The 19208-nt window shown below is 43.8% G+C and overlaps 1 long non-coding RNA gene across 4 annotated transcripts in view; it reads left to right on the top strand.

The window, feature by feature from the left end:
• Positions 1-13379, top strand: part of LOC147996575 (uncharacterized) — a 42302-nt gene extending 28923 nt beyond the window's left edge. For 2 of the 4 annotated variants that reach the window (XR_015677014.1, XR_015677020.1), the window contains 2 exons: positions 4112-4269; positions 11602-13379. This is a non-coding gene — a long non-coding RNA (uncharacterized LOC147996575). The remainder of the gene's footprint in view (positions 1-4111; positions 4270-11601) is intronic. The other 2 variants (XR_015677018.1, XR_015677019.1) reach the window with 1 other exon arrangement.
• The last annotated feature ends 5829 nt before the right edge of the window (positions 13380-19208 follow it).

Genomic DNA, 19208 nt, shown 5'->3' on the forward strand with positions numbered 1-19208 from the left:
ATGGTTTTCACATGTGTTTTCTCTTTCTCCTTTGCCTTCTGTGGGATGACTCCATAAGCGGAACCCTGTCAAATACATGTTCCTTTGCCTTAACTTCCCAGTCTCCTGGACTGTAAGAAGTACGTCACTGTTCTTTAAAATGTATCTAGTCTTAGACAGCCTGTTATAGCAGACCAAAATGAAGAAATATATATATATATATTAAAAAAGTGACTCCTTTCAAAAACCCATTAATATAAACTAGTTCACAAAAATATATACCGATTTTAATTCTGCAGTCTTTTCATTGTTTTCAACATACAGATCTCTCTGATTTCATGAAGTGAAATAAATGGGGTGAGTGATTTATTTTCCTTTTCTTACCTCTGGTGTTTTTAATCTCTGTTATAATAAAACTCTTGGCACAATATACAGTCTTGTTCTTAAGTAAAATGCCCTCCATAAATGCCCACTATCACTCAAGAAAACATAAGTAGTTATAATAAAACAGAATTATATTATTGGATTGACATTAACAAACTCATCATTATTTTTTCCTCTTATATATTCAGAAGGACTAATTTTCCCCACTACAGGTATATTTTTCTTGTTCCATTGAATTATCATCTCTGTCTCCATCTCTCTTTGTCTCTCTCTGTCTCTCTGACCCCTCTCTGATCCCCGTCTCTGTCTCTGTCTCTCTGTCTCTCTGTCTCTCTCTGTCTCTGTCTCTCTCTGTCTCTGTCTCTCTCTCTGCTTGTGTGTGTATGTGTGTATGTGTATATGTGTATGTGTGTATGTGTATATGTGTTGCTGTGGATGGAATGTAGGTCCTCATGCACATTAGGTGAGGGACTCTACCTCTGAGCTACTCCTCTAGCTCCCGCTTACATATTCCAATTTTATTCTAGCCATTGAGTAAGAGAGAACAAGGCTGTGTGCCCTACCCATCACTGTATAAATCCAGACTATAGACTTCCAACGCTTGTGTCAGTTTGGCTCTTTTTCCAAGCCACGTGTGTGTCATTGTTGCAGAAGTTTTCGGTATGTGAAAAAGTCCCCTTAGGATGGGAGTGATTGAGGGGCAGAAACAAGGAAGCAAAGTAGACAGACCTCACTTCCTGAATTATGTGGAGATCGGAGTTTGCTTGTACTCTCTGAACACTCACACAAAATAAATTAGATCATCCGAATGGATTTTCCCATTCCTTCCTAGGGCCTTATGGTTCACACTTTCAAGTTTTGCTTCACTTGACAGTCAGCATTTAAAGCTTTGCCCTATAACGCTGACTGACACAATTTACTCTGTGAAAGCACACACAAGGACGGACTGTTCTGATTGACTTTTAGGTTTTCTAGGAAAACCTCTTTCTAATCGACACACACACACACACACACACACACACACACACACACACACACACACACAATCCTACATCTTCTGCTCTTTCTTTCATTGAGCTCCATCTAATGGCAGCCACAAGCTCTTCAACAGTGAGGCAGACTAACTGCTTCCGGTATCTGGTATCCCCATCCTCATCCCCACGCCCCACCCCTGAGGTTGGGTAGGTTGCCCCTTGCAGAGGTCGAGCACTGGGGTCAGTCACCGGCTGCTTTAGGGTTTTACCACTCGGGCTGATTTCATTTCTGGGTGAAGAAGAAAAGCGTGTACTTTGGCTTAAACAGACTGCAAAGCAAGCACACCTTTGTGTACCTGCTCCAGGCTGCAACTGTCAGGGCTTGGAGCCGTTCAGCCCTTCTCGCTACACATCGGACAAGCGAACAAGCCTGAGAACGATGAGAATGGAAGGCCTGGGCAGCAGTTCCTTACTGCGCTGTTTTATAACACTGAAGTAATGCATGAGTCTACTGAAAAGACACACTGTAGTGGACGTGCGTTTCCAGAGGGAAACAGCAGGAGCTAAGTCATAATGGCTCATCATGGTTACTCTGTTTCTCGGAGCCAACAGACCCAGAGTCCCTGCTTGGAGGCTGTTATTCAGGAGCTGCTGGCTGCATGCTCTGCTGAGTCACTGGCCTTGGCAAGAGGCATTGGCTGAGACCCGGTAGGCAGGTGATGGACAGATAAAACAGCTCTTCAAACCACGCTGTTCTTTAACAGGCATCTTTTTTGTAAGACTCACTTTTTATTTTAGTCCCTCCCCTCAAGCGATGGGCAGAGTGAAGCCTTCTAAACCAAGTTGTTCCTTAAACTGAGTTCACCTCATAAAACTCAACTTTCTTTTTTTTTTCTCTTGATCTTTCTATGGTTTCTTGATATGTATTTACCTTTAAGTTTAGTGTGTGTGTGTGTGTGTGTGTGTGTGTGTGTGTGCGCGCGAGTGTGCATGTAGCATGCACACTAGACACGGTGCAGGTGTGCAGGACAAAGAACAACTGTTCAGAAATCACTTTGTTCCTTCCAGGGTAGGACCTGGGGATTGAACTCAAGTCATCAACCTTGTGCTGCAAGCGCTTTTTACCTATGCAGTCGTCTTGCAGGCTGACCCTCAGTTCTGTTCTTTATATGTGAGCCAGTGTTGAAAGCACATTTATTCACAAATGTCATAACCTCAAAATGAATACCCCAAAGTCCTATTCCCCGATACGACTCTAGGAAATAGATCTTTAAAGAGGTAAGTGTTGGTATCTAGAATTGGCTTTATGGTTGGTTCTTTCTACCTTATCTGAATATCTAGGGTGCTAGGGAATATGAAAATGCCAGGAGATGTCTAGGGCCTTTCAGAGATTTGGGAGGTAAATTCAGGACCACTGTCTGACTGGAAGGAGGCTGAGACACCAAATTGGGGCGATGATCTCTCAGAGTAGATCAGAAACCATCAGAGCCCTCTTGTTAGTTGAGGGAAATGCCCCCACCCACCATGAGAAGGTGTCCACCAAGACCAGGAGGTACTTGGCACGTTTGACAGTGGGCATGTGGGTAAAGTCAAGTTGCCAGTCCGTTCCAGGAAGGGAGCCTCTAGCCTGATGGGTAGGAAAAAGGGTGCTGAGGTACCTGGGGTTGGAGTCTGACATCTGACAGACTTTGCAAGAGGCAGTGATAGATTTTAAGAAACGTAAGTCCTCAGGAGTGGGCTGTAGGTGGGTCTTAACTAGACAACGCTTGGCTGTTAGGATGATGAGTTGGTGAAGATGGGACAGAGCTTGACAAGTTTAAGCTGGTGAAGGTGGGGACATGGGCTGCAGTGTAAGACTGTCCTGGGGAGGGTGAGACGAGTCTAGGGCTTCAGGACCACAGGCCTAGCTGCCTTGTCGGCTCAGTTATTTCCCTTGGAGACAACAGAGTCATCTGTCTGGTGGGATCTGCAGTGGACAATCCCAATAGCTGTGGGAAGATAGGAGGCCTTTAGCACGGCCATAATTCGGTTCACATTAGTAACTGATCCTCCTTTAGTTGTAAGTAACCCGCACTCCTTCCAGATAGCCACACGGGACAGGAGGATTTGGAAAGCGCATTTGGAATCTGTGTAGATGTTGAGGGATTGTTCCTGTGCCAGTTGAAAGGCACGGGTAAGGGCTACTAGTTCAGCCTGTTGATTGGTGGTATGAGCAGGAAGGGCCTGCATCTCTTACCGCCCCCGTGTCAAACACTGTGTCATAGCCAGCTTTTCTGGCCCCTTCATGTAGAAGGAGCTTCCGTCTGTATAGGTAAGGATGGCCTGAGGTAATGTGCCCTCCTGTATGTGTGAAAGATAAAGTAGCAGTTTGTCTAAAGTTTCAGTGCAGGAGTGAGATAGGGGGTGGTCAGTTGAGGAAGACTGGAAATATTAAGAGGTGTTTGTGCACAGGTGAGGGCTGGCACAGGTTAGGTCAAGGCCTATGACTGGACAGTAGAAAGTAGGGCGGGGAAGGAGTTTTTGTAAGGTGGGAGAGAAGAGAAAAGGAGAAGAATCAAGATGGGTACGGAGAAGGACAACCCAGATCCTGGTGGTCTTGAATGGCCCTAGGTAGTTATGTATATTTTAAGGGATGGATTTCTATAGGTCAGTTTATCTTATCTAGGTGAGCGGTTCTCATCTTTATCAATTGGCTCTGAGTTTATGGTGTGGACGTTCTGTGGGGTGTTAAATTTGCTAAGTGAATCTGAGATAAAGCCATTGTTAAATTACAGATTTCTGGAGTTTCGAATTCGTCGGGCTTGTTGGAGTGTGGGCAGAGACTGCGGCTAGCAGAGAGGCAGCTGGGAGAGATACTAACCAGAGATAAATTATGGTGAATTCTATATGACCCTCTGGTGCCGGAACTAAATCCAGGGAGCAGCTTGACAAGGTACCACTCTGCGTCAGAGTACTGGGGGGCAGCATGGAGCCGCTGAGGTAAATTATTGTTAGTTTTATATGGCCCCAGGGTACTGGAACTAACACAAGGGAGTGACTGCCCGGGTCAGAGAGTACCAGGGGGCCAGTGTGGAGTGGTGACAACAGGGCATGATTGGAAGGTTAGTGTGGAGTCTTCTATTAGTGCTACCTGAAGAGGAAGAACCCTGGAGGGAGGTAGAGCGTGTAAGCCTTTGTAAGTTAAGAGCTGTGACAGGTTATGAGAAGAAAGTTATAGATGAGCCAAGGGTTAGGTTTTTTGACTCTTGAATAAGGAGTTCAGCGGCTGCTAAGATACCCATACAAGGTGCCCATCCTTAGACGATTAGATCTAGGTTTTGTTTTTGTTTTTGTTTTTTTTGACCTGTATGCTACAGGTACAAAAGAGGGTCCCAGTTGGTGACCTAGGACTCCAAGGGCAAATCCCTCTTTTTCAGTTATGTAGAGGGGAAAAAGGACAAGTCAGGTCAGGGAGGTGTAAGGCTGGGGCCTTAAGGAGAGCCTGTTGGAGCCTTTGAGAGGGCTTGGTAGCAGGTTTGAGAAGAGGCTCGTGGGTAGGACCTAATGCTGCTTCATATGAGAGGTGAGAAAGGAGGGAAACCTAGGAATGATGAGATCTCTTCCTTTGTAGAAGGAAAAATTACAGACTGAATCAGATTCTTTCTGTCTAAGGTCATAGCCTTGTGCGTTGGGGTAATTGTTAGTCCCAAATAGCTCATCTGAGGAGTGGACAGTTGGACTTTGGAAGGTGAGACCCTGTAGTTTTACCTGGAAAGTCAATTCAGAAGAGCAGACGTTTCAACTTGGCTAATTTTTAGAGAGAGAGGCTACAGAGAAGGATGCCATCTATGTAATGCACAATCTTAGATTTAGGGAGAGACAGAGACTGTAAGTCAGAAGCCAGGGCCTGGCTAAACAGGTGTGGGCTGCCCTGGAATCCCTGAGGTGGAACAGTCCAGGTAAGTTGGATAGAGAGGTGGGTGTCAGGATCTGTCCAGGTTATGGCAAATACGTCCTGTGACCAGGTGTCCAGAGGGATAGAGAAAAATGCATCCTTGCGATCTAGAACTGAGAAATGGGAAGTCCCTGAGGGCATAGTGGAAAGAAGTGTGTAAGGGTTAGCCACAAGAGGATGGAGGGGAACCACTGCAGAATTAATGCACCTGAGGTCTTGAACCAAACAATAGGTTCCATTAGGCTTCTTAACTGCTAAAGGGGGAAGAGGTAGGGTAAAGGAGTTTTTTCCTTAAGAGGTCAGAGATGATAGGCTTACGCCCCTTGAGGCTCTGGAGAGAAAGAGGGCATTGAGCTTGGGTGATGTACCAGGTAGAGTCCAGTAATTCGATCATGATAGGAGAATGATGTTTAGCAACAGAGGGGTTCTGGACATCCCAGACTTGGGGGTCTATCTGAGAAGCTGGTAAAGGAAACAACGTGCTAGGGTTAATGAGGTGGCTGGCTAGAAGGGGGAGCAGAGGGGCTGCTGGTGAGCTTGGGTTTAGGCGAATGGGAGGAGCAAAGGAAATAGAAGCTCTCCGCTTAGCTAGGAGATCCCTTCCCAATAAGGGGACAGGACATGTCACTACCACCAAAAAGGAATGGGTGAGAGGTGCACCCCTAAAAATGCAACTAAGCAGTGGGATTGGATGAGGAAGGTAAGATGTCCCCTACCCCAATGATAGGAAAACGAGAGGAAGAAGTGGGTCCCCAAAACTCTGTCAGGACAGAGTAAGTGGCCCCAGTGTCCAAGAGGAAGGAGCTAGGCTGCCCACATACCATGATGGCTCCCTGGGGCTCCCTGATGGTGATGGCAGTGGTTGGGTCAAGGGAGCTCAGACCTCTTCAGCTGTCCATAGCCGAGCCTAGGAGATCAACTGGAGGGTTATCTAGGAATGATGTCCCTCTGTCCTGTGCAACATGAGGGCAGTCGGCAGCCTAATGTCCCTCCTGATAGCTCCTAGGACATGGCCCCTTTGGCTCTGGGGTAGCCTGGTGAGAAGGAGAAACTGAGGTGGTGATTTGGGTTTTCAGAGGCATGGAAGCAGGTCTTCCGTGGAAAGGAGGTGGTTAATCGGCCGGATTGAGGGTTGTAGCATCATCTGGTGCAGGTTTCATGGCTAAGAAAAGTTGGGTCGGGGAACAAGAAGAACACAGGGAGGGGTTGGAGTGAAGATAGGTAAACGCTTGGCCATAGGGGGCCTCTTTCCATTTGCCACAGCAGGCAGAATGTATTAAGATCCCGCAAAATAATTGGATCTAGTGTGCCATTAAGTGGCCATTTGGAACCATTGTCTAATGGATACTGAATCCAGACCTTATTGCAGAGGTGTATTAGTTTTGGTGCCTTCAAGTCCGGTGTTAACTTCAGAGATTTGAAAATTTCCAGGAGGCATCCAGTGGGGAGCCTGAAGGTATATTCTAAGACAACAAGGCACCATTGGGGAGTTATTAGATTATTCATACCAGCATCCTGAGAATAATTCAATAACAACATTTCAGGCATTTTAGATGTCCAAGTCGTCACTTGGACCCTCTAGAGGCTACACTGTGAATCCCAGACTCACCAGAAAGTGTCTCTACCTAGGCCTAGGGTTTCCAGAACAGCTGCGAGAGCCCAGAGGGGGAAGGGTGCAAAAGCTGCTTCTGAGGGGGTAGTCACCCAAGGCATGAAGTCCTATTTTGTATATCAGTTAGGGGGCTGGTCATAAGGACCATGGCCATTAAATGCAAACCCCTTAGTCTAGGTTGGCCAGGCTCTTTCTGGGAAATCAGGGTCCTCCCCACCAACTGGAGGAAAAAAACTTACCAATATGCCAGTGTCTGTACCAGAAGTTTAGTGGTCTGGTAGCAGGAAATGTGAAACTGTATATGGATGAGTGGGCCCTTCCAATTGAGTAACCCATGTGGCAGAAGCTAGCCCACATGGTGGACAGTGGTGGCAGCAGCTCATGTGGTAGAAGTCCGTATGTCCTGTGGCAGCAGCAGCAGCAGCAGCAGCAGCAGCAGCTCACATGGTGGAAATCTGTGGGTCCCCGCATGGTGGGTAGCGGTGGTCTGCAGCTGCTGTGGCAGAAATCCACGTGGTGGCATTGTGGGATGGTAGCTCGAGGTGCTGAGGCCAGCAGCTCGTGGCCAGGAGAGGTGGCTGTGATTCCTGGGTTTCGGCATAGAATCCCAGCTTGCCTCTAGACAGACCACACCAGGCCAATGCAGTTCCAGTGAGAGAGGTTTATTGTGGGGGAAGGGGACAAAAGGGAGTGCAGAGACGAAGGGAGAAAAGAGAGAGAGTGAAGGTAATAGGGTCTACTTTTTATTTAGGCTGTGACGTAACTGCTCGAAGGTAAAGGTGGGAGGTGAACCAAATGGACCCTGGGAATGTATGGCCATTGCCATGGCAATAGATGAGTGGATCCCTGTGGCCTCGGGTTCAGAGGCGATCTGCAACCAAGCATAAGTAAAGCCTGCTCCTGATACCAACAGTAATTAATTAAATTAAATGAGGTCTCTTCTAATCTAACAGTGTGTGGCCTTTTAGGGTGGGATTAAGACATAGGCAAGGATTCAGACTATAATGTGAACAGAGAAAATCTACCTGCTTGAGTCAGGCAGTTGCAACCATAGCCAAGTCCAGGGAAGAGGGTCTTTGTTTCCTCCTTTCTCCACTCTTGCCCTGCCCTCCAAGTACGAAGGCATAAGAGTGTGAGTGTACAAAAGCATACCTTCCCACACACACCCCTGCCTGGGAATATTTATGCCTTCCATCAATACTAGTTTGGAAAAGTTAATCCAGGACCAGAAATGACATCATTCAGAATAAATGAGCAGGACCAATCCCAGGCACCTGGTCCCACATCCGCGACAAGAGCACCACACTGGGGTATCCTTGCAGTCAGATGAACTCAGCTGCCAACTGAGGTGGGATCCTTCAGGAAGTTGCGCCAACTCCCACCTCGTGTCTTTACATCAACTTGCCTAATTGGAAAGATCTTCTGTCCTGACTGAGCCAGTAAACATTTCCGCTGAGAGGCTGTGAAAGGTGGGATTAGCACTTCCGGAAGCAGCTGTTTGTGACCCAGAACACCCCTTGGAGCAGCTGGAGGGCCCTTTATTGTTCTTTGCTCTTCAGCTGCAGTCACTTCCTATAGAGGGGTGTCTGGCTATGTTGACTTGGGAGCTTTGTTAGTGACTTCACTCTTCCCAGCAAAGGTGAATGAGTGTCACTCATGATACCTTGAACGAAAGAGATGTTCTAAGGGCACGGACACCTCTACAAAGGGAGCAGAAAAATGCACTTGCAGGGCTGGAGACATGACTCTGTATAGTGCTTGCCCAGTCTGTGGGAAACCCTGGGTTCAGTCCCTAGCATTGCATTAAATCAAGAATAGTGGCATGTATACCTGTAATCTTCACACACGAGAGATGGAGGTAGGATAGTCAGAACTTCAAGGTCAACCTTGGCTCCACAGAAAGTTTGAGTCAGTCTACATTATAGGGTTCTGTCTATCTATTTCAAAAGCAATTGTATATCTTTATTTCAATTCATTTAGTGTCATCTCTCTTCCTTAAACCACAAAGATATCTCCTCTACTGAGAACAGAGAAAATCCACCCACCAGAGTCAGGCAGTTGCAACCATAACCAAGTCCAGGGAGGAAGGTCTTTGTTTCTTCCTTTCTCCACTCTTGCCCTGCTCTCCAGGCACGAAGGCATAAGAGTGTGAGTGTAGAAAAACATACCTTCCCCCTACCTGGGAATATTTATGCCTTGTCTATAGTGTGCTTATTAACAAGGAACTTCTTATCCTGGATCCTCTCCCAAGGCAGTAGAATGGTGCTAGAAGTGACAGCTGAAGGAAATTAGGCTGTGTGCCCTCAGAATGGAATTGTGTTGTCTTGCCTCTAAGCATCAGGGTGTTATTCAGAAGTGTGATAACACTGGAAAACTAACTCTTAAAAGTCCCTCCTGGATCCCTTCACAGAATACAGGTTTCAGCAGGATTCCTCAGCATACAAGCTCTCTGTGTCAACACCCGGACTTCACCTCATACCTAATGACAATAATATGGGCCCATAATCCTCTTCCTTCCCCGAAATAGAGGAAGGTGTATTTCCTCAGTTCTTTGTATTCTTCCACCCACTGGTCTAGAAATAAAGGTTCAGGATATGATACACCAATGTTTAAGCCCTGGCATTCCTCTGAGAGATAATAGCCATACTTCAACCAAAAGCAGGCTTGCCTATGTCACATTAATAGCCACTCAACTGCAAGGAGCAGAGAACTAGATCAATAGTGACTAAAACTCATGAATGCTCTATCCCAGAGACCGCAGTTGTGTTGAATTGCCCACAGTAGCGCTACATTGCAGTACTCCTAAGCCTTCCCCAACTGGGATAGAGCCTAGGAAGTTGTGAATTTCAGATATGCTTATTATAATACCGAATAAAACGATTAATAGAGTTGGGAGAAAGAATTTGGTTAGGGGTAGAGAAATAGTGGTGATTGTTACAACGCCAGTGGTTATCGTTCTTAGCAGACAGCAAACCACAGTTGTTGAATAAGACTCTATGGTGCTAAGACAACACCTAGCCAAACCAGAGCACTGTTCCTAATGTGACAAAGCCTTTCCCCCTATAACTCATGGATGTGATCAAGCAAACAGAGCCATGAGAAAGTCCTGGTTATGAAGATAAACCAACTAAGAAATATCTGCTTTAATTTTCTCCCTTTTGGTCCTTGCTTCACCCTACAAAACTGAGAGAAGGGATACTCCAGATATGTTCTTTACTTATGCTTCCAACTCTAACAAAAGCAGAATAGCTTTCAGAGTTCAGGGACTGAGGCATTGCTCTTTCCTTAATAGTGTTCACGGATCACAGGCAACCATCTATCTGACACTATGGCTGCTATTACTTGGGAAATTATCTCTCAAAAGTCATGACAGCCATTGTTACTGTCTGTCCATAGCTTCCTTCAGCTATTTGACTGCAGATCAATCTTCAAGTAATAGAGATTCCCCAAGGATGTTTTTGTCTTCTGTGAAGCCCTGACAGTTCAACTCAGTGAGGATTATCAAACATCAGCTGTTTATTATAGTAGCAATGCTGGGCTCTAGGAATCTGATGGCCCCAAGGATCTGCAAGGGTTTGGCTCTAAGACTCCCCTTCAAAATCCTTCAGTGTATAAGACCCTTATATAAATGATATAGGAAGCTGGAAAGCTGTTGTGACAACCCCCACACATCTGTATCCTTTAAATAGTCTCTGGATGTCTTAAAATATCTAACACACTGTGAGTACTGTGAAAGTAGGCATGACTGTTTTGTGTAAGAGTCAGCCTGTGTTCAGTACAGATGTAATCCCCACCCCCTCAACAATATTCTTGATTCATGATTGGCTAATCTTCAGATAAAAAAGAACGTATAAACACTAAGACCCAATTTTATAGAGAGTTCGTGCTCAGAGATCATTTCTATAGCTCATTATATAGAGGACGCATACACAGCTTCCCACCCCCAGGAGTTTATAATCGAGGACTGAAAGACATTTCTGACCTGGAGAGTTTTTCCTCACTGGTGTGTGAGCACGGTGCTATAAGATACTTGCAGAAGTTAACCCACCTGAAGAAGCTTTCTCAACACCGCCAGAGGGGTCTGGGTGGACTGTGAAGATAGTGTTTTTTACACTTGACTTGATTTAAAATCATAACATTAGTACCAGACAAGAAAGAGATTCAGCCAATCAGAAAAGCCCTGTAAGGACGAACAGACAGTGTGATTAAAAATCACATCTGTGGAGGAAGTTCCTGAAACCGGTTGAGTTCTAGGTCCCAGACTTGTGACTGCCACAGCAGCAGAAGGAACACTGAAGGAATTGCAGGGAATCAGAGATGATACAACTTTGGAAAGTCTAATGACGCGGGACCCTTGCGTCTCCTCACCTTGTTGGAGATGGTTGTAACTCCCACAGTTACTTCAAAAATTACTTCTTTATGCTTGAAGGAATAAAACACACCTACCAACTCAGGATTTCCCTCTCCATGGGGCTTCTCAGGTGAGAGCTCTGTCGAAATGATTTTAAAACATTTAAAACATGCAATCAGTACCGTAGGTATTCTCTGCAAAAATGCCCAGATGTTTATGAAATTTAAATTTGGAAAGTTGGAAAGGGAGTAAACAAAAACGCCTCCTGAGAAAAAGCTTCAAACTGAAAGTTTTCCCTGTGGAGTCAACAGCTGCTAAGAAGCAATTCACACCCCTGCTAACCTCCATTTCAATTCCTTCCTTCCAGGCTGAATCAGAAATGGAGAGAACCTTCCTTGTGAATCACACGTAGAACGCATGCCTGCATTCTGTCGAACGAAGCACACGATTTGGAATTAAACAATCGGATGGGAGTTTAAGCCATGGCACCCCAAGGCCTGATAGTCTGTGCTTGTTTATGTGGTGGCGCCCCAAGTCTGCTGACTTTGAAGTATCTATCTTTTGCTTTGTCAGGTCTCTGATGGATGTTCTACATGAGTGAAGGCCCCATTGGCCAGCTCTGTCCTGACAGGAGCGTGTGCCCGCTCAGTACCTCTGCTGTAGGTTGCTTTGTTCCCCTTGCAGAGATAACCGAGTCTGCTCTATTTTGACTTTTGTCTCTGGCGTGTGCATTTTGTCCCCTTTCACTGGAAATGTATGCACAAACCAGGCAGATGATTGGCGCTCTACAAACCCAACTCCACTCTGAATGCAGGAACCAGGCAACCGTAAGCTCTCCAAACTAGGCAAGGAATTGCATGTACCCTGTACTCAACTGTCGTCAGACAGTTAAAACAAAGGACTTTGCACCACACCAAGCTGTAACTGCAGCCGCGGCCTTTCAACAGAAACCACATTTATCTGCTACTTAACCAGTAGAGCTCTGTCTAAAACTGATGTGACTCCGATGTGACAGATTCAGGACAACGGCTTCCTCTGACCCTCATCAGTAGATTCTTAGATGAAGACACATCTGTGTGGGTACTAATGAGCTGAGATGCGGCACCCAACACTCGTAACCATAGCGAAGAACTAGGCTGTGGATGGGGCTGAGGATGACAGATGTGGAAGCAAACAGATACCCACCAGACTCACTTCTAAGAAGCATCCTTCCTGCTTGGGCTGTCTAGGAGGCTAACTGACTTTGCTTCATGGAGTATATGGCTAACTTTCTGAAATCTCTTTCCCACTCCCTCTTCCCCACCCTCCCCCCATTTTCAATATATGGTTTTTCTGTGTAGCTCTGGCTGTCCTGGAACTCACTTTATAGACTAGGCTGCCCATGAACTCACAGAAATGCCCCAGCCTCTGCTTTCTGGAACTAAAGGTATGTGCCACCACTAGCCAGTTCTTTTTTCTTATTAATTGAAATTAAGAATTAGGTACTTATAAAAAATTAAGATCTTCCAAATGATTTTAAGACATAGATGTATCAAAGCAATGTAATTTGAAGTCACTATAGAAACCTAATTCTGAGACATTCAAGTATTATATTTTCTTGTTACAAAAAAGATATCTTAAACATTTTATGTGAAATTTTCTTATTTATTTATGAGAACAGATATAGATCAAATTAACCCATTAACTGGTGTTTTGTCTCTCCTCTATCCCAAGTTGTTTCCTTAATTAATTTACTATGTTCCCATCATTAGGAGGTACAGTTGCCCTGCAGGATCTGTAGGGGATGGATTATGAAGACCTTTCATATACCAAAACCTGTGGATGTCCAAGTTTCTTATAAAAAGTGGCTACAATACATCTGTATGTTGATGTCATTATTCAGGTGAAGGCAGGTACAGGATAGAACGAGGCCTGTCATTGGACGAGAAGGAAGGATGGGGGGGAGTTTTAGAGAGGAGGAGGAGACTGGAGAGAGAGGAGAGAACGGTCAAGAGAACATGGAGGTAGATGTTAAGGTTTCTCTTTGCACATTTACAGGTTGTTATGAATATTCTTAAGGGATGGATGTGTATAGGATTTTGTGTATCTAGATGAGCAAACTATATGTTTTCTAAGTGGACAATTATATCTTATCAGTTGGATCAGAGGTTATTGTGTTGTGTGTTCTCATGTGGTGTTTTAATTGAGTTCAAGAGAGTGTGTGGTGGCTGGACACACAGGGTCGCCATGGAATTGGGATGTGTATGTCTGGCATGGTGGCAACCTGCCTTGGGAACTAGATGGGTAGAGAGAGTGCTGCCAGACTCAGAGAGTAGCCATTAGCAGTGTGATATGGGATAGAGCTTTGCGGGTGAGACGCTTTGTTGACTGAGATGAAAATATCCCTCAGATGCCATGTGGCCCTACAGTGCCAGCAGTAGTGCGGGATAAAAGAAATCTTTTTTAATTTTTCCACAACATACACCCTCCTGTATTTTTCAAATCACTCCTGGATTACCTACATAACTACTATGTTATAAATGCTATGCAAATAAACTTTATACCATAAAGTTGTTTAGGAGAAAACAGCATGGAAAAGTCTATATATATTCAGTACAGATGTAATTTTCTATCCTTGATAGGTTGGATTCATGAACATGAGACCCAATAAACACAGGGTCCGGGATAAATTACTTTGCTGAGACTGCATAAGAAAACACCACAGGGATTTAGACAACTTTCTAAAGGCCAGCCACCACACCAGTTCTCTCTAGAAGGCAGAGATGGGCAAAGTCAACGGTGAAAGGGGGCAAAACTTGGTTTCACAAGAGCAAAAGTTGTTTACTTTGGGTAATCTTTACCTTTTTCTTAAGTCTTCTCTATTCTGTGCCAGAAACCTCTGACTTCTGGAGATTAACACCTGCTGCTTAGATTAAGTAACAAGAAATTAGCTTACTCAGAGAGCCCCTCACTGATCAGGCAAGAGGCTCAGAGTTTCATTAAATTTTTTGTGAGCCAGAGAAAAAGTAAAAGAAAGTTGAGCACACAGAAAGAAAAACTTACTCAAGATGAATCAGAAAAAGAGGCTCCTATACATACATACATACATACATACATACATACATACATACATACATACACACACACACATACACAGACACAGACACACACACACACACACACACACACACACACACACAAGTTTGGTGGACGAAGCAAAAGCTTTCCTAGAGCGTGCTCCAACAACGTCATACATACACATACATACACATATTTGATGACTAGAACAAAGCTCCACTGAGCAAATGCCAATCAACCTTTATTCATGCACGCAGGAAAAAACACATTCGGGATGACACTAAGGATAGCTGCACCCACAAATACTGGATACTGGATTATGCAGAGAAGGGCTAAATCCCTTCTTTATTGTCATTCTTAGTATTTATACTTTCTCAGGAGAATGGGTCACACGGTTTTTTAAGCATCTTTTTATTCTATAAGTTCATAGCAAGTTCAAGACAATAATCGGTCATATCATGAAATGACAAGTAGTTACAGCAGAATTTTTATTTGTCTCTCCACATTATCGGTTACTAGCCCCCCCATAAGTTCACTATGAGTTTAGAGCAATAATTCTCATAGCATAAATTAGCATGATTTTTTTCAAGAGACAAATCATCTGTCCAATGTCTCATTAGTTTTGAAGGTTCATGTAGATAAACTAGTCAATATTTTATTTTCTGTCCTTGTACCTAGGATAAATTCCCAGTTTAGGACCTTCAGTCGTAAACCACCAGATAGTGGTCTCACAGCTAACCTAGAAGGAATGTTTACCCTGATCATAAATTTGTTCCAAGCTTGCTTTCTATCCTAGTGCAATTGGCCCGTGACACATGACGGTTTACAGAACTCTGTTTGCAGCTTTAATCCTATAGAGAGCTCAAAAATTCTTGTATAAATCCAGAAACTCTAAAAAATCATTAGGAATTATGAAATCATTATTTTTCTACATGGCCTTATTACACAAGAGTACATCTTTATGTTGGTCTGCAGAAAATATGCCCAATAGGGTGGGATACTTTCCAGGAATCACTACAGTAAGTAATAGTGACAGGAAAGGTATATCAGTATCAAGAAGCAATGCTGGGATGAAGTCTCTTGGGGTCCTTCTTGCCTCAGAGCTCACCCCTCACAGGCCATGCAAAATGGCGGGCCATCTCCAGAAAAGTAATTTGCATTTCTTCTGCCTTTCCTAGATGGCTTCTGAAAAAAACCTAAAATTCATTTTCTTGTAGTTTTAAAAGTTGAAACTCTAAAATCAAGGTCTAGGTCCAGTTGATTGTTTTTCATTTTGTTTTGTCTTTGGTTTTCCTGATTCCTAAAACCTCCTCTTTTAATTATTTAAAAAAAAATTAATGTGAGTGTGTCTACCACCTCTCAATAAGGCCATCAAATTACAAGTTCATCAATGACTCACCCATTGATTAAGTCAGGGCCATTATGATCCAATCACTTCCCCAACGTACCAGGTCTGATCAAGATTTAAACTCATGAGATTTGAGATGTTTCATAGCCTTATTTTATTCTTGTATAAATATTCTTGTATAAAGAAACTTTATCCCAGCATTGCTTCCTGATACTGTCACTACTACCTACTCTAGCTGTGTAGACAAATTAATGATTTCATAATTCCTAATAATGACTTTTTAGGGTTTCCAAATTTATACAATAAATACATAAATTTATTTATTTTATTATGTTTCTAATGAACATAAGCTTGGCTTCCTTCCTTACTATTCAAAATTATTATCAGGACTGCATCCTACCATTATTTATTTGGTTTTACTCACAGACTTCAGCTAGCACTGTTTCAAACCTATATCCATTTCCTCCCCAGTAATAAGCAAGAGGATCCCTATCTTTTCCTTTTGGGAAGAATCAAGCCCAATCTCGGCTTCACATTATTCTGTTTCATTCCTAAAAGATGTCTGTAGGGCCTAGGTTATCTTCAGAATATGAAGGTCTCTATGATTTATCAAACTCATGGAAGCCTCACCATCATTGTCTCAGGTCCCATGGGATGGATAACTCACCCCCAGAAAAAGCTGTGAGATGTTAGGTGTCTTAGTCAGGGTTTGTATCCCTGTTCAAAACATCATGACCAAGAAGCAAGTCGAGGAGGAAAGGGTTTATTCAGCTTACACTTCCACATTGCTGTTCATCACTAAAGGAAGTCAGGACTGGAACTCACACAGGGCAGGAACTTGGAGGCAGGAGTTGAGGCAGAGGCCATGAAGGGGTGCTACTTATTGGTTTGCTTTCCCTGGCTTTCTCAGCTTGCTTTTTTTATGGAACACAGGACCACCAACTCAGAGATGGCACCACCTACAATGAGCCCACCCACCCTTGATCTCTAGTTGAGAAAATGCCTTACAGCTGGATCTCATGGAAGCATTTCCTCAAAGGAGGCCCCTTTCTCTGTGATAACTTCAGCTTGTGTCAAGTTGACACACAAAACCAGCCAGTACATTAGCTTTAATAATGCTAGCCTTCCAGATTATTTAATATGAACGAAATTCTTCTATATCTTCTATTAATACAGCAGACATGGTTTCCACCAAAGTGACTAACATATCTAAAGTATTAATTACTCCTTAAGATTAATCTTGAAATAATCCCACAGTCTCTATTTTAACAGTGACATGCTTGCTCCACAAAATGCACTAGTGTCAGGGCATAATACTTTGAAAACTATGTACCCAGAGGATGGAGACTTCCTCAAGAATATCAGCATTCTGGGAACTAAGACACTATTTCAGAGGAGATCTGTCTACTCTGGAGGTTAGGTGTCCTGCACACACCATCGGTGTCACCTAGACATTAAAAGTGACTAGTGCAACAGGACTCTTTCCCACTGCAAGTATTCTAGACAGTACGAAGCTAGTTTCTTATATTTATGTGTTTGCTTTGATCAAAGAAGGCTCTGTACTGCTACGTTATTTATTAAGAAAGGGGAGAGGTTGCACGTCCTGATGAGTCAACACAGCAGGCAGGCTGGTCAGAAATCATTCTGTGTTTGTCAGTGTCAGCTGTGACAAGTATTCATGCCAAAGGGCAGCCATGAGCATTTGCGAGAACTCAGTATTAACCATGCAAGTGGCAAGGACGTACGTGACTGCTAATGTCCAGCCACGGTCCTCTGAGTTCTACTTTAACATTTGGAAGCTGCTTGGTCACACACCGGAATATTTTGGTTCAAGCATAAAAATGATCTCTCATCTTGGCCGAAGACAGGGATTTATTTCTCACGAAACACAGAGAGAAGCAGACCACCCATTACTGAAGACAAACGATCGTGTCTGCTGAGGCTCAGATATGGTGCAGAGTTTAACTGTTCACTGCCTCTCCTTCAAGAGTGCTGGGATGTAGAGGATGGGGTTTATTTTTTTTAACATATAATTTAGATTATTTAGCTCTACTGTTGAGAAGATTATTTTTTTGTTGATTGTAGAAGGTCAACTAATTCTGAATACATGAGTCTTGTTTCTGATCCTTTAATCTATCCCATCCCTCCTTTTCTGCAGTAATGGCAACACCACTTCTTCCAATCCCTATACTTTCACACTGACTCTTTAAATCATGCAACGCACTAATCCTTCAACCTGTGACATCATATTGTCAATCATATAAAACTGCCCTAGTGTTTGGATTAGGATTATGTTATTTCTATAAGTCAACTTGGAAAGAATTAAAATATTTTTAAATTTATTTTTTATTTTATGCTCATTGGTGTTCTGCCTACGTGTACGTCTGTGCGGAGGTGTCAGATCACCTGGAACTGGAGTTACAGACAGTTGTGAGCTGCTATGTATGTGCGGGGAATTAAACCCTCGTCCTTTGGGAGAGCAGCCAGTGATCTTAACTGCTGAGTCATCTCTCCAGCCCTAAGAATTACAATCTTGATGATAATGTATTTGCTGATCTGTGAATAGTCTATGCTTTCCAACTTTCCTAAATCTTTTAAATTTTATTTCATCCTCCTTTACAGTTTTTAGTATAGAGGCATTGCTTGATTTTTATTAAGTGTATTCAGAACTATGTTATTTAAAATAGTTTCCTAATGTTCTCTGCAAGTACATAAACATAAGAAGAAAGCTGAGGATATTAAAGTGCTTGCCATAGCAGTGTGGAAAAAGAAGACCTAGAACCCATGTAGAAAAGCCAGGAGTGGAGGCAGGCCCTTGTCACCCCAATGCTGGTGACACAGAAATAGGCAGATCTCTAGGGCTCAATGGCCAACCTAGATGATTCAGTGAACTCTAGGCCAGTGAGAGACACTGTCACAGAATAACAGGATGGGCATCTGAGAAAGAACCCCCTGGTCTTCACATGCACCTGCACATACGTGCACATATATGACCTAGCCCCCCCACACCCCCCACACACAATGGATGAAGTATCAGTGTATTGCTAAAGCAGGCTTGAAACTCCTTGTTCAAGGGGTCCTCCTGCCATAGCCTCTTGTGTAGTTAGTGCTATGGGCATGGGTCCCTGGGTAGGGCAAGTCAGTAGATAATTTTAGTTGAAATGGAAGGCCTTACTTTCTCCAGCTACAAGCCCCTGTAAGTTATTTAGCCCTTTCTAATTTTTCTCTTTTGGAGCAAAGAAGTAATCATGTGTTTTAGAGAGGTTAGAGTAATTACAAACAAAACCCTGGGCATCCCGCACTTACTCTATAGGTATTCAAATAAAGGTAACAGCAAAGTTAAAGCCCATGACCATTATAGTGGAAAGAGCAAGCGATGCCAGGCACCAAGATGCAAATTCCTACTGTCACTGTGAGGTCTATATTCGGAGTTGGATGCCTGCCTCACTGCAGAACCCAGTCCAGGAGACTGTGCAAAGTCGCCACTTTTTTAACTGCCTGCCTCTGCCTTTCTCCTGCACTTCTCTCTGAGGCTTTCCTGAGTCAGGGGGATGAACTGGGGGCTGAGT

Source organism: Rattus norvegicus, chromosome 2 (assembly GCF_021556685.1).
Source record: "Rattus norvegicus strain SHRSP/BbbUtx chromosome 2, alternate assembly SHRSP_T2T, whole genome shotgun sequence".
Classification (NCBI taxonomy): domain Eukaryota; kingdom Metazoa; phylum Chordata; class Mammalia; order Rodentia; family Muridae; genus Rattus; species Rattus norvegicus.